We start from the raw sequence: 13,900 nt of genomic DNA, 5'->3' as shown, positions 1-13,900 counted from the left end.
TCTGCAGTTGTGCCCAGAAAATAATCTATAAAGTAATCACTGACATTTGTTCAAGGATCTTTACAAAGAATGTTCCAGGACAAGCACTTAGGCCACAGCTGGAGGCCATGGGAACGATTGTTATTTGAGACCTGTTTGCGAGGGAAATGTTTATGGCAAAGAAAGTTTGCTGAGTTTAGGATTTAAAAATAATTTAAAATAGTTAAAAGCCTTTTTAAGAGATAGTGAGCTTAAGATACTAGGGGCAAGCAGGATTTAAAAAGATAAAAAATAAACTGAGAAATGTGGTATGCAGCCCAGACATAAACATGAGTTACAATATAATCACAAGTAAACAGGATTCTGAGAGAATCCCTGAAACAGGAACTCTGTTTAAAGGGCAACAATGAGACAATAAATCTGGGTGAGGGGGAACTGAAAATGTCAAACCTCTGACCTAATGCTTTTGTCAAAGTATAAAAGAAGACCTGATGCTTAAAATAAATATGTAGTCCCATACCTGGAGTCAGAGGCTACATCATTCTTCGTGGCCACCAATCATCCCTTCAGGCTGATTCCCTGGCTGCTAGAGCTAGACTCCGACAGATAACAGAAACTGAAAACACACCCCATGCTCCTTGCCTAGAATATGGTTAAAATGGCCATACTATTCAAGGCAACCAACAGATGTAATGCAATTCCTATCAAAATACCCATAACATTTTCCACACAACGAGAAAAAAATAATCCTAAAGTTGGTATGGAATAATTAAAGACCCAGAATTGTCAAGGTAACCCTGAGAAAACAGAACAAAGCTGGACTATAATATTACCAGAACTCAAGATTATACTACAAAACTATAGTAATCAAAACAGTGTGGTACTGGCACAAAAACAGACACATAGACCAACAGAATAGAGACAAGAGCCCAGAAAGAAGTCCACATACCTATGATCAAATAATCTATGAAAAAAGAAGCAAGAATATACAATGGGAAAAAAAGTCTCCTCCATAAGTGATGCTGAGAAATTTAGAGAGCTATGTATAAAATAATGAAATACAACAATAAATGCAAAATGGTTTAAAGACCTAATTGTAGAAAAGAACATATGTAAAGCAATCTTTGACATAAAGAGTAGCAACATTTTTCTTAAATCAGTCTCACAAGGCAAAAGAAATAAAAGCAAAATAAACAAATGGGACCTAGTCAAACTTAAAAACTTTTACACAACAAAGGAAATAATGAACAAACAGACAACCTATGTAATGGGATAAAATATCTGCAAATGATGAAACAAACAAGTGGTTAATATACAAAATATTCAAAGAGCTTATAAAACAAATACCAAAAACAAATAAAAAATGGGGAGAACTTTTGACTATATATATTACAAAAGAAGACATATAGATGGCTAATAAGAATATGAAAAGATGCTCAGTATCATTATTACTGCTGCTGCTGCTAAGTCGCTTCAGTCATGTCCAACTCTGTGCGACCCCATAGACGGCAGCCCACCAGGCTCCCCCGTCCCTGGGATTCTCAAGGCAAGAATACTGGAGTGGGTTGCCATTTCCTTCTCCAACGCATGAAAGTGAAAAGTAAAAGTGAAGTCACTCAGTCGTGTCTGACTCTTAGTGACCCCATGGACTGCAGCCTACCAGGGTCCTCTGCCCATGGGATTTTCCAGGCAAGAGTACTGGAGTGGGGTGCCATTGCCTTTACTAGATAAATGTAAGTCAGAACCACAAATTACTTCACAACAGTCCAAATGGTCTATCATCAAAAAGTTACAAATAATAAGTGCTGGAGAGGATGTTGGTGGGAAGGTAAAATTATGTAGCCACTATGGAAAAAGTGTGGAATTTCCTTGGCTATTGTTCAGTCACTCAGCCACGTCTGACTCCATGACCCCATGGACTGCAGCACGCCAGGCTTCCCAGTCTCTCACTGTCTCTCGGAGCTTGCTCAAACTCATGTCAATTGAGTTGGTAATATCATCCAACCATTTCATCCTCTGTCAATCCATTTCCTCCTGCCTTCTATCTTTCTCAGCATCAGGATCTTTTCTAATCAGTCTGTGCTTCACATGGGGTGGCCAAAATATTGGAGCTTCTGCTTCAGCATCAGTCCTTCCAAGGAATATTCAGGATTGATTTTCTTTGGGATTGACTGGTTTGATCTCCTTGCAATCCAAGGAACTCTAAAGAGTCTTCTGCAACACTAAAAAGCATCCATTTGGTGCTCAGGCTTCTTTATGGTACAGCTCTCATATCCATACATGACTGAAAAACCATAGCTTTGAATATACGGACCTTTGTTAGCAAAATAATGTTTCTGCTTTTTAATATGCTGTTTAGGTTTGTCATAGCTTCTCTTCCAAGGAGGAAATGTCATTTAATTTCATGGATGCAGTCACCATGTATAGTGACTTTTGGAGCCCTTAAAAATAAAATCCCTCACTGTTCCTATTGTTTCCCATCTAATTTCCATGAAAGGATTGGACTGGATACCATGACCTTTGTGTTTTGAATGTTGAGTTTTAAGCCAACTTTTTCACTCTCCTCTTCCCCCTTCATCAAGAGGCTCTATAGTTCCTCTTCACTTTATGCCGTAACGGTACTGTCATCAGCATATCTGAGATTATTGATGTTTTTCTCAGCAGTCATGATTCCAGCTTGTGCTTCATCCAGCATGGCATTTCACACTGCATATAAGCTAAATAATGACAGAGTGACAATATACAGCCTTAACATACTCTTTTCCCAGTTTTGAACCATTCCATTGTTCCATGTCCGGTTCTAACTGTTGCTTCTTGACCTGCATACAGATTTCTCAGGAGTAGATAAGGTGGCCTTGTATTCATATCTCTTTAAGAATTTTCCAAAGTTTGTTGTGATCCACACAGTGAGAGGCATTAGCGTAGTCAATGAAGCAGAAGTAGATGTTTTTCTGGAAGTCTCTTGCTTTTTCTATGATCCAATGGATGTTGGCAATTTGATCTCTGGTTCTTCTGCCTTTTCTAAATCCAGCTTGAACATGTGGAAGTTCTTGGTTCATGTACTGATGAAGCATAGCTTGGAGAATTTTGAGAAATTACTTTGCTAGAGTGTGCTGCTGCTGCTAAGTCGCTTCAGTCGTGAAGTCGCTCAGTTGTGTCCGACTCTTAGTGACCCCATGGACTTCAGCCTACCAGCCTCCTCCGTCCATGGGATTCTCCAGGCAAGAGTACTAGAGTGTGAGAAGAATGCAATTGTGTGGTAGTTTGAACACTGTTTGGCATTGCCTTTCTTTGAGATTGGGATGAAAACTGACCTTTTCTAGTCTGGTGGCCACTGCTGAGTTTTCCATATTTGCTGGTATATTGACTGCAACACTTTCACAGCATCATCTTTTAGGATTTGAAATAAGTCAGCTGGAATTCCATCACCTCCACTAACCTTGTTTGTAGTAATACTTCCTAAGGCCCACTTGACTTCACACTCCAGGATGTCTGGCTCTAGGTGAGTGATCACACCATTGTGGTTATCTGGGTCACTAAGATCGTTATTTTACAGTCCTTCTGTGTATCCTGGAGAAGGAAATGGCACCTACTCCATTTTCTTGCCTGGAAAATCCCATGGACGGAGGAGTCTGGCAGGCTACAGTCCTTGGGGTTGCAAAGAGTTGGACACGACTGAGTGACTTAACACTCTGTGTATCCTTGCCACCTCTTTTTAATGTTCTTTGCTTCTGTTAGGTCCATACCACTTCTGTCCTCTATTGGGCCCATCTTCACATGAAATGTTCCCTTGGTATCTAATTTTCTTGAAGAGATATCTAGTCTTTCCCAGTCTCTTTCCTTTTCTCCTTTGCCTTTTGCTTCTCTTCTTTTCTCAGCTATTTGTAAGGCCTCCTCAGACAACCATTTTGCCATTTTGCATTTCTTTTTTCTTGGGGATCATTTTTATCATGGCCTCCTGTACAATGTTATGAACCTCTGTCCATAGTTCTTCAGGCACTCTGTCTATCAGATCTAATCCCTTGAATCTATTTGTCACTTCTACTGTATAATCACAAAGGATTTGATTTAGGTCACACCTGAATGCCTACTTTGGGTTTCCCTAGTTTCTCTGAATTTGGCAATAAGGAGTTCATGATCTGAGCCACAGTCAGCTCCCGGTCTTGTTTTTGCTGACTGTATAGAGCTTCTCCATCTTTGGCTGCAAAGAATATAATCAATCTGATTTCGATATTGACCATCTGGTGATATACATGTGTAGAATTGTCTCTTGTGTTGTTGAAAGAGGATGTTTGCTATGACCAGTGCGTTCTCTTAGCAAAAACTCTATTAGCCTTTGCCCTGCTTCATTTTGCACTTCAAGACCAAATTTGCCTGTTACTCCAGGTATCTCTTGACTTCTGCTTTTGCATTCCGGTCCCCTATGACGAAAAGGACAACTCTCATATACTTGGGAATTTCCTTTAAAAAGTAAAAATAAAACTAATGCTCATCCCCTCCTGCAAGAGCAATAAATTACAACTAGCTGTTGAAGAATCATTAACAGCAGGATGCTGGAACCCACCAAAAAAAGATACCCAAAGTCCAGAGACAAAGAAGAAGCTGCAACAAAATGGAAGGAGATGCACAAACATGATAAAATCAAAAAGCACAACCAGAGGGTGGGCAACACACAATCTGGAGAACAATAATATCAAAGAAGTTCTCCCATAGTTGTGAAGGTTCTGAACCTCACATCAGGCTTCCCAGCCTGGGGATGTGACAAACGGACTGGGAATCCCCAAGGAATCTGACTTTGAAGTCCAGTGAAATTTGGTTACAGGACTTACACAGGACTGGGTGAAATAGAGACTACACCATTGGAGGGCACAAACAAAATCTTGAGTGTGTCAAGACCCAGGGGAAAGGAGAGTGACCCTACAGGAGAATGAGCCAGACCTACCTACTAGTGTTGGAGGTTCTCCTGTGGAGGTGTGGGTTGCCAACGGCTCACCATGGGGATTGAGACATTGGCAGCATCAGTCCTAGAAGGGGCCCCTTGGCATAAATCCTCTTGGAGGTCATCATTAATGCTACCATAGAGCCCGCAGTCCCCAGGGCTGGGTCAACTCAAGCCAAACAACTAGTAGGGAGCACAACCTAATCCTTTAGGGGAAAATTGGGTTAAAGTTTTACTGAGCACAGCTCTGCCCACCAGAACAAGACTGAGCTTTTCCTACCAGCAGTCCCATCCCTTTAGGAGGCTTATACAAGCCTTTCAGCCTCATCTTCCAGAGGGCAGACAGAAGTAAGAAGAATGGTAATTCCACGGTGGCTAGAAAAAAAGCTACATTACAGAAAGTTAATCAGGATGACAGAGCAGAGAATTATGTCCCAGATGAAGGGACAATATAAAACCCCAGAAAAACAACTAAATGAAGTGGAGATAGATAATCTTTCAGAATAAGAATTCGGAATAATGATAGTGAAGTTGATTCAGTATCTCAGAAAAGAATGGAGAAGATACAAGAAACGTTTACCAAAGATCTAGAAAAACTAAAGAACAAACAAACAGAAATGAATAATACACTAGAAGGAAACAATAGAAGATTAACTGATTCAAAAGAAGGGAAAAGTGATCTGGAGGACAGAACGGTGGAAATCACTGCCACAGAACAGAATTTAGAAAAAAGAAAGAAAAGAAAAATGAAGACACCTTTGGGACAATATTAAACACACCAGCATTCACAGTACAGAGGCCCAGAAGGAGAAGACAGAGAGAAAGAACATGAGAAAATATTTAATGAGATAATAGCTGAAAAGTTCCCTAACATGGCAAAGAAAAATTCAACCAATCCAGGAAGCACTGAGAGTCCCAAGCAGCATAAATCCAAAGAAGAAAACACCAAGACACACAATAATCAAAAAGATGAAAATTAAAGATAAAATATTAAAAGCAACAAGTGAAAAACAACAAATAACATATAAGGGAATTCCCATAAGGTTATCAGCTGATTTCTCAACAGAAACTCTACAAGACAGCAGGGAATGGCATGATATATTTAAAGTGATGAGACTAAAGAAGGTACAGTCAAGAATATTCTACCCAGTAAGATTCTCATTCAGATTTGATGGAGAAATCAAAAGCTATCCAGACAAGCAAAAGTTAAGAGAATTTAGCACCACCAAATGAGCTTTACAATAAATACTTAAGTAATTTCTCTAGGCAGGAAACACAGAGAAGGAAAAGACATACAGAAAACAACTAAGAAAATGGTAACAGGATCATACATATCAATAATTACCTTAACTATAATGAACTAAATGCACCAACCAGAAGACATAGACTGGCTGCATGGATGAGAACATGTGCAGGTTTGCACTTCCACTCACAGCATTTCTACTGAACCCCCCAAATTGTATGTAATTATTTTATATTGTTAGGTTAACCATGTTTCCATTATGGCTTGCAATTGTAATTAAATTTAATTTTTTGTCTAGCTATTGATAAACATTGAAAACTGATAAACATTATATACTGCTGTGATTATGTAATTATTATTCACTAAATACCATTCTATCATGAATGATTAATGGAAAATAATAGAACTCTATTATTTAAAACTATCATTTAATTTAAAAATTGTAATCACTATTTAAAATCCAGATGCAAAACAGAATTATCTTGGAATTTTTTGAAAAATAGAAATGCCCAGATATTGCTACAATTCTCCAGAGTTCCAGATATGTTCTAATAAGCAGCCATGTTTAAAAACAATGGAACTATATGATGATCTTTTAGTTTTATCTAGCTTGTTTCATTTTTTCTTTTTCATAATCAGTACTCCCATTTCATTTACTTTATGTTTTTCAGCTTCTCCATCTCTTTTTGTTGTTTTGTTGTTGTTGTTCCTAATCAACCTTTTATCAAACATGCAGAAAAGCTATTCTATGTATATATGAATATATATATATATATATATATAAGAAAATTTATAAATTTTTGCCTAGCTAAAAAACTTTATGACATTTTGATTCCACCTGTTTAGTTAGTATGAATAGAATGCTACACTACTAATTTATATTCACTAAAAAATTTGATATACTTCCATGTATTTTCACACCTAGTGTTACTGCTAAGAAACTAGAAAATTTATTACCTTCATGATTAAAAAAAATAATAATAAACGAGGGTTGAAATTTCTAATCCAATTCTGAGACTATAAAGAAATACTAAATTGTAAAAAAGAAAAAGAAAACAAAACAGAAAATTAATTAACAAGTGACCAAAACTATCCCTAAGAAAAGAAATGCAATAACCAAAATGATTGCCAGAGGAGGCTTACAAACAGCTGAGAAAAGAAGAGAAGCAAAAGGCAAAGGACAAAATGAAAGACATACTCATCTGAATGCAGAGTTCCAAAGAATAACAAGGAGAAATAAGAAAGCCTTCTTAAGTGAACAATGCAAAGAAATAGAGGAAAATAACAGAATGAGAAAATCTAGAGATCTCTTCAAGAAAATTAGAGATATCAAGGAAATATTTTATGCAAAGATGGGCACAATAAAGGACAGAAAAGTATGAACCTAACAGAAACAAAAGAGATTAAGAAGCGGTGATAAGAATACACAGACGAACTGTACAAAAAAGGTGTTAATGACATGGATAACAACAATGCTATGATTACTCATCTAAAGTCAGACATTCTGGAGTGTGAAATCAAGTGGGCTTTAGGAAGTATTACTACGAACAAAGTTAGTGGAGGTGATAGAATTCAAGCTGAGCTATTTCAAATCCTAAAAGATGATGCTGTCAAAGTGCTACACTCAATATGCTAGCAAATTTGGAAAACTCGGCAGTGGCCATGGGGCTTGAAAAGATCAGTTTTTATTCCAGCCCCAAAGAAAGGCAATGCCAGAGAATGCTCAAAGTACCATACAATTGCTCTCATTTCACATGCTAGCAAGGTAGTACTCAAAATCCTTCAAGCTAGGCTTCAACTGTACATGAACTGAGAACTTCCAGATGTTCAAACTGGATTTAGAAAAGTCAGAGGAGCCAGAGATCAAATTGCCAACACCCGATGGATCGTCGAAAAAGCACGAGAATACCAGAAAAACATCTGCTTCACTGACTATGCTAAGGCCTCTGACACAACAAACTGGAAAATTTTTAAAGAGATGGGAATACCAGACCACCTTAACTACCTCCTGAGGAACCTGTATGCAGGTCAAGAAGCAACAGTTAGAACGAGACTTGGTTCAAAATTGGGAAAGGAGTACATTAAGGCTGTAATTGTCACCCTGCTTATTTAACTTATATGCAGAGTACATCATGTGAAATGCAAGGCTGCACAAAGCTCAAGCTGGAATCTACATTGTGGGGAGAAATCTCAATAATCTCAGATATGCAGTTGACAACACCCTAATGGAAGAAATTGAAGAGAAACCAAAGAGCCTATTGATGAAAGTGAAAGAAGAGAGTGGGAAATCTGGCCTAAAACTCAACATTCAAAAAACAAAGATCATGGCATCTTGTCCCAACACTTCATGGCAAACAGATGGGGAAACAATGGAAACAGTGACAGACTTTATTTTCTTGGGCTCCAAACTCACTGCAGATGGTGACTGTGGCCATGAAATTAAAAGACACTTGCTCCTTGGAAGAAAAGCTATGACCAACCTAGACAGCATATTAAAAAGAAGATACATCATTTTGCTGACAAAGGTCCATATAGTCAATGCTACGGTTTTTATAGCAGTCATGTACAGATGTATGAATTGGACCATAAAGAAGGCTGAGCACCAAAGAAATGATGCTTCTGAACTGTGGTGTTAGAGGAGACTCTTGAGAATTCCTTGGACTGCAAGGAGATAAAACCAATAAATCCTAAAGGAAATCAATGCTGCATATTCATTGGAAGGACTGATGCTGAAGATCCAATACTTTGGCCACCTGATTTGAAAAGCCAACTCACTGGAAAAGACTGATGCTGGGAAAGATTGAGGGCAGGAGGAGAAGGGGACAACAGAGGATGAGACAAATGGATGGCATCATTGACTCAATGGACATGAGCTTAAGCAAATTCTGGAAGATAGTGAAGGACAGGGAAGTCTGGCATGCTTCAGTCCATGGGATCGCACAGAGCCAGACACAACTGAGCAACAACAGTATTATTTATCAACTATTCAAACTTCACAAAGTTTTATGCTATGTCCACTATTTGTTTTCATAGGACTTCACATTGTGTTTAGTTGCACTGAGCAATTTCAGCTGCATGAAACAAATTCTGGTAAATCCTTTTCATTTTTATTCTATTACAATTATTTTCTAGTTTTCCTTGTTATGGCTTCTTAGATATACCCATCATTTAACAGTGGACATTTAATTTCCAAATCCCTGGCTTTTGTTTAAAATATCTTTAATATTAATTTCTGTTTGATACTCATTGCTCATTTAAATTCTTTCTTCTGTGAAATCACCCTCTTTTTTTCAGTCTAACTTTATTGAGGCTTTTGATGGATAAGTTGAAGATCTCTATTGGTAAATGTCACATTGCACTTGAAAATATGTGAGTTATTTTCAAATATCTTTTGATATTGATTTCTGACACAATTCCACAGTGATAACAGAACAGACTCTGCATGATTTCAATACCTTTAGAGCATGAAATTTTTGCACCTGGTTTTTATGTCCCTGGATATGTTCCAGTGTCTCCTAGTTTACAGTCTTTGGGAACTTGAATAGAATTTGTATCCTACTGTTGTGTGAAAACTGTACAAATCTTAATTATGTTGAATTAGTTCACAATGATCTTCAGGTCTACTTAATCTTTCTACTTCTCTGTATATTCATTCTATTAATTTTTTAGAGTTTGATAATGAAACTCTGACTAAAAATCTTAGTTTATCTAAATATGTTAAAAATATATGTTAAAAATAATTGTAACATATAGTGGAACTATATGTTTGTTCTGTATTTTCCAAGTCTGCTGTAAATGTGTTATCATATGTTCATAATTTAAAATCAAATAAAAGAACTATCATGTGATCAAAGATAAATGCATGTCAATGTTACTGCAGCACAGTTTCCAAAACCAAGACATGGAAGCAATCTACATGCTTAAGAAGATGTGATACACACTCACACACATGCTCTGGAATATTACTCAGCCATAAAAAGGAATTAAATTTTGCCATTTGCAGCAATATGGATGGACCTAGACAATATAATACTTAGTAAAATAAGTTAGAGAAAGACAAATATTATATGATATCAGTTACATGGGGAATCTAAAAAGTAACAAAAATGAAGTTATATATATATATATATATATATATATATATATATATATATATATATATAAATAGAAATAAACTCACAAACATAGAAAACAAATTTACGGTTACCAAAGGGGGAAGGGAGAGGGGAAAGGACAAATTGGGAATATGGGATTAACAGGTACAAACTACTATACATAAAATAGATAAGCAAGAAGATTTACTATATAACACAGTGAAATATACTCAATATCTTATAATAACCTGTGTGGAATATAATCTGTGAAAGAAAACAGAATTACTGTGCTGTACACCTTAAACTAACAAATATTGTAAATTAACTATGTTCAAATAAAAATAAAAAGATCATGTTCATGCACATAAAAAATTATAATCTTATAGTTTTATCATTCAAAAATCAAAAATCAGTATCACTGGACAGGGCATTCTGGTGGCTCTAGGGGAGAATCTGTTACCTTGGCCTTTTTAAATTATAGGGCCACTCACATTCATTGACTCATTGTCATCTTCCGCCATGCTCAAAGCCAGCAGCAGAGGTTAATTTCTTCTTATCATACCACCTGACTTCTCTCTCTTTTCCCTATTTAAAGACCCACTGGACCCATTCAAATAATATAGTTTAACCTGCCCATTTTAAGATTAGCTGATTAGCAACCTAAATATTCCATCTACTGCCTTAATTCCCCTTTGCCATGCTATGCAACATTCACAAGTTCTGGGGATTAAGACTTAATCATTTGATTGGGGAAGGGGGCTGGATATTATTCTGCTTACCATGAAAGGAAACGTGGCAAATGATATACGACTCCACATCAAGTAACCATCTACTGATAGTGTTGTGCTTAGTCACTCAGTTGTGTCTGACTCTTTGTGATCCCATGGACTGTAGCCTGCCAGGCTCCTCTGTCCATGGGATCCTCCAGGTAAGAATACTGGAGTGGATTGCCATGCCCTCTTCCAAGGGATCTTCCCAACCCAGGGATTGAACCCAGCTCTTCCGTATTGCAGGCAGCTTCTTTACTATCTGAGTCACCATGGAGACCCTCTACTGATACAATATTGGTTAAAAAGAATATTAAGTGATTTCAGTCTGTATATATAATTTCTAAATATATATCAGTAAATACAGTGGCAGGAAAGTCTGAGCAGAGGAACCACAGGATAAGATCTCTCCTCGTTAGATAAATCAATCTATATAAAAAGTTAGCTGAGTCTTCAAAAGAGACAAAAAGTCTAGCAGCTGAAAAGTTGAGAACATGCTGTCTGAAAAGTATCTAACACCAATGTATTTTAACTACTGAAATCAACCTAAGAGTTGGTTAACTGCAAGAAATAAATTTGAGAGGAGTTCTGCAAAAAAATTTCAATTCAAACTCAGGATATAGAGGGGTGCAATGACAAGGAAAGACAATCCTAGACTGGAGATATCAGATAACTGAAAAGTAGGAACTACTGTTTATATAGACTAGTCATCTGGCTTTTTTCTTTTCTAGAAGTTTATCCTTTGGGAATATATATTAATGAATAATAAACACATTGACGTAAATCTACACAGCCTCATATTTGACAATGTAGTCCTAGATACAACACCAAAAGCATAAGTAGTGAAAGAAAGAGTAGATAAAGTGGGCTTGATCAAAATTTAAAATGTTTTGCATCAGAGAAGATTACCAAGAAGGTGAAAATACAACCTTGAGAAAGGGAGAAAATATTTGTAAATCATGTATCAGATAAGGGTCTAATATCCATAATATAAAAAGAACTCTTACAAATCAAAAATAAATAACCCAAAATAAAAATGGACAAAGGATCTGAATAGATATTTCTCCAAAGAACTACAAATGATCAATAAGCACATGAAAAGATGCTTCATCTCCTTGGTATTAGGAAAATATAAATTAAAGCCACAAACATATACTATTACATATCCAACAGGATGAGTTGTGATTAAAACAATAAGATAGGATACCAAATGTTGACAAGGATTTGGAAAAACTAGAATCCTCATATATTGCTCATGGAAATATTAAATATTAAAACTACTCTGGAAAACTGAAATACCTTTAAAAATTAAACAAACACTAAACATAGATCCAGTAATTCTACTCCTACATACCTACTCATCAAAAATGAAAACATATGTCCATACAAAGACGTGTGCAAATATACACAGCAAGATTATTCAAAATAGCCTAAAACTTAAGAACAATCCTAATATCCAACCAAATTGTGAAGAGATAAAGTACAGTATAGCCAGCAAACACATTATCAGTCTGTAATGAAAAGGAAGGAACTATTAACACATGCAACAAAATGGATGAAACTCAAAAATATATTACAAATGAAACACCTCAGCCTCAAAAGACTAAATATGTTATGATTCCTTTTATTAAACGTTTCTAGAAAAGGCAAAGCTATACAGACAGAACAGGCTTCCCTGGTGGCTTGGCGGTAAAGAATCCACCTATCAATGCAGGAGATTCGGGTTCCATCCCTAGGTCGAGAAGATCCCCTGGAGAAGGAAATGGCAACCCACTCCAGTATTCTTGCCTGGAAAATCTCATGGACAGCTAGGGGAGCTACAGTCTGTGGAGTCACAAAGAGTCAGACACGATTCAGCAACTAAATAAACAACAATACTGCTAATCCACTTTAACCAACTCTTTTTCATAGCACTTAATAATTTCTAACATATTACGGTGTTGTTTGGTTGTTAAGTCATGTCTGACTCCTTTGGGACCCCAGTGACTAAAGACCACCAGGCTCCTCCGACCATGTGATTTCCCAGGCAAGGATACTGGAGTAGGGTACCATTTCCTACTCCAGGGGATCTTTCTGACCCAGGAATCAAATCCACGTCTCTTGCATCTTCTGTACTGGCAGGCAGATTCTTTACCACTGTGCCACCTTAGGAAGCCCTTATATTGGCCTACAGTTGGGCAAAAGCATCTAACACAAAGCCTATTTTATAGAAAACTACTGAAAAACTCATGAAATTATTGAGTACTATACTGAAAGTAAAAAACAGAATTGTTCTAAGTATAACAACTGCTCCTTCCTCTGATTAAATGGTTGACTGGGAGCTGTGCAGCAATGCCACTGCCTCACATCAGAAGAGTGTACCCTACTGCATGTTATTAGCCCAGGAAAAGATCAAAATAAAGTACAGTTTCTGCTGACTGCATATTGATTTCACCCCATCATAAAGTAGAAAAATCATTCAAATCACTGTAAGTTGGGGACCATCTATATTAAAGTCACTCAAATATTTGTTGGGCCTTCTCTTTCTGCTTTGGGAGATGTCTGTGACAGGAAGGAGCCAGGAAGCCTAGCTCCCTTCGTAAAAAAAAAAAAAAAAAAAAAAAATTTGTTGAATAAATGAAATTTAGGTTCCTGCAAATCTGCCAAGTAGACCACCCTGAAGTGTACATCTTCCCTAGTTCTCAAAAAAAAAAAAAAAAAGGCAAATTAACATTTGGGATCTACTGGCCCATGGGTAGCCCAGCCCTTTACTCATGGCCATAGCAACTTGAGTCGTGGGAAAAATAATCTAATGGCAAACACTGCCCACAATGATATAAATAGCTGTAGACTGAACTTATAGACTTAACACAGTGTTAGGTGAAGTGAGGAAATTCCT

At 37.0% G+C, this 13,900-nt stretch overlaps 1 protein-coding gene across 11 annotated transcripts in view; it reads right to left on the bottom strand.

Moving 5' to 3' along the window:
• Positions 1–13,900, bottom strand: part of KIF21A (kinesin family member 21A) — a 186,303-nt gene that overhangs the window by 102,886 nt on the left and 69,517 nt on the right. The window lies entirely within an intron of this gene.

This window comes from Bos indicus, chromosome 5, assembly GCF_029378745.1.
Source record: "Bos indicus isolate NIAB-ARS_2022 breed Sahiwal x Tharparkar chromosome 5, NIAB-ARS_B.indTharparkar_mat_pri_1.0, whole genome shotgun sequence".
NCBI lineage: Eukaryota > Metazoa > Chordata > Mammalia > Artiodactyla > Bovidae > Bos > Bos indicus.
The sequence above is the reverse complement of the archived record's forward strand: the minus strand, read 5'-3'. Positions and strand labels throughout refer to the sequence as shown.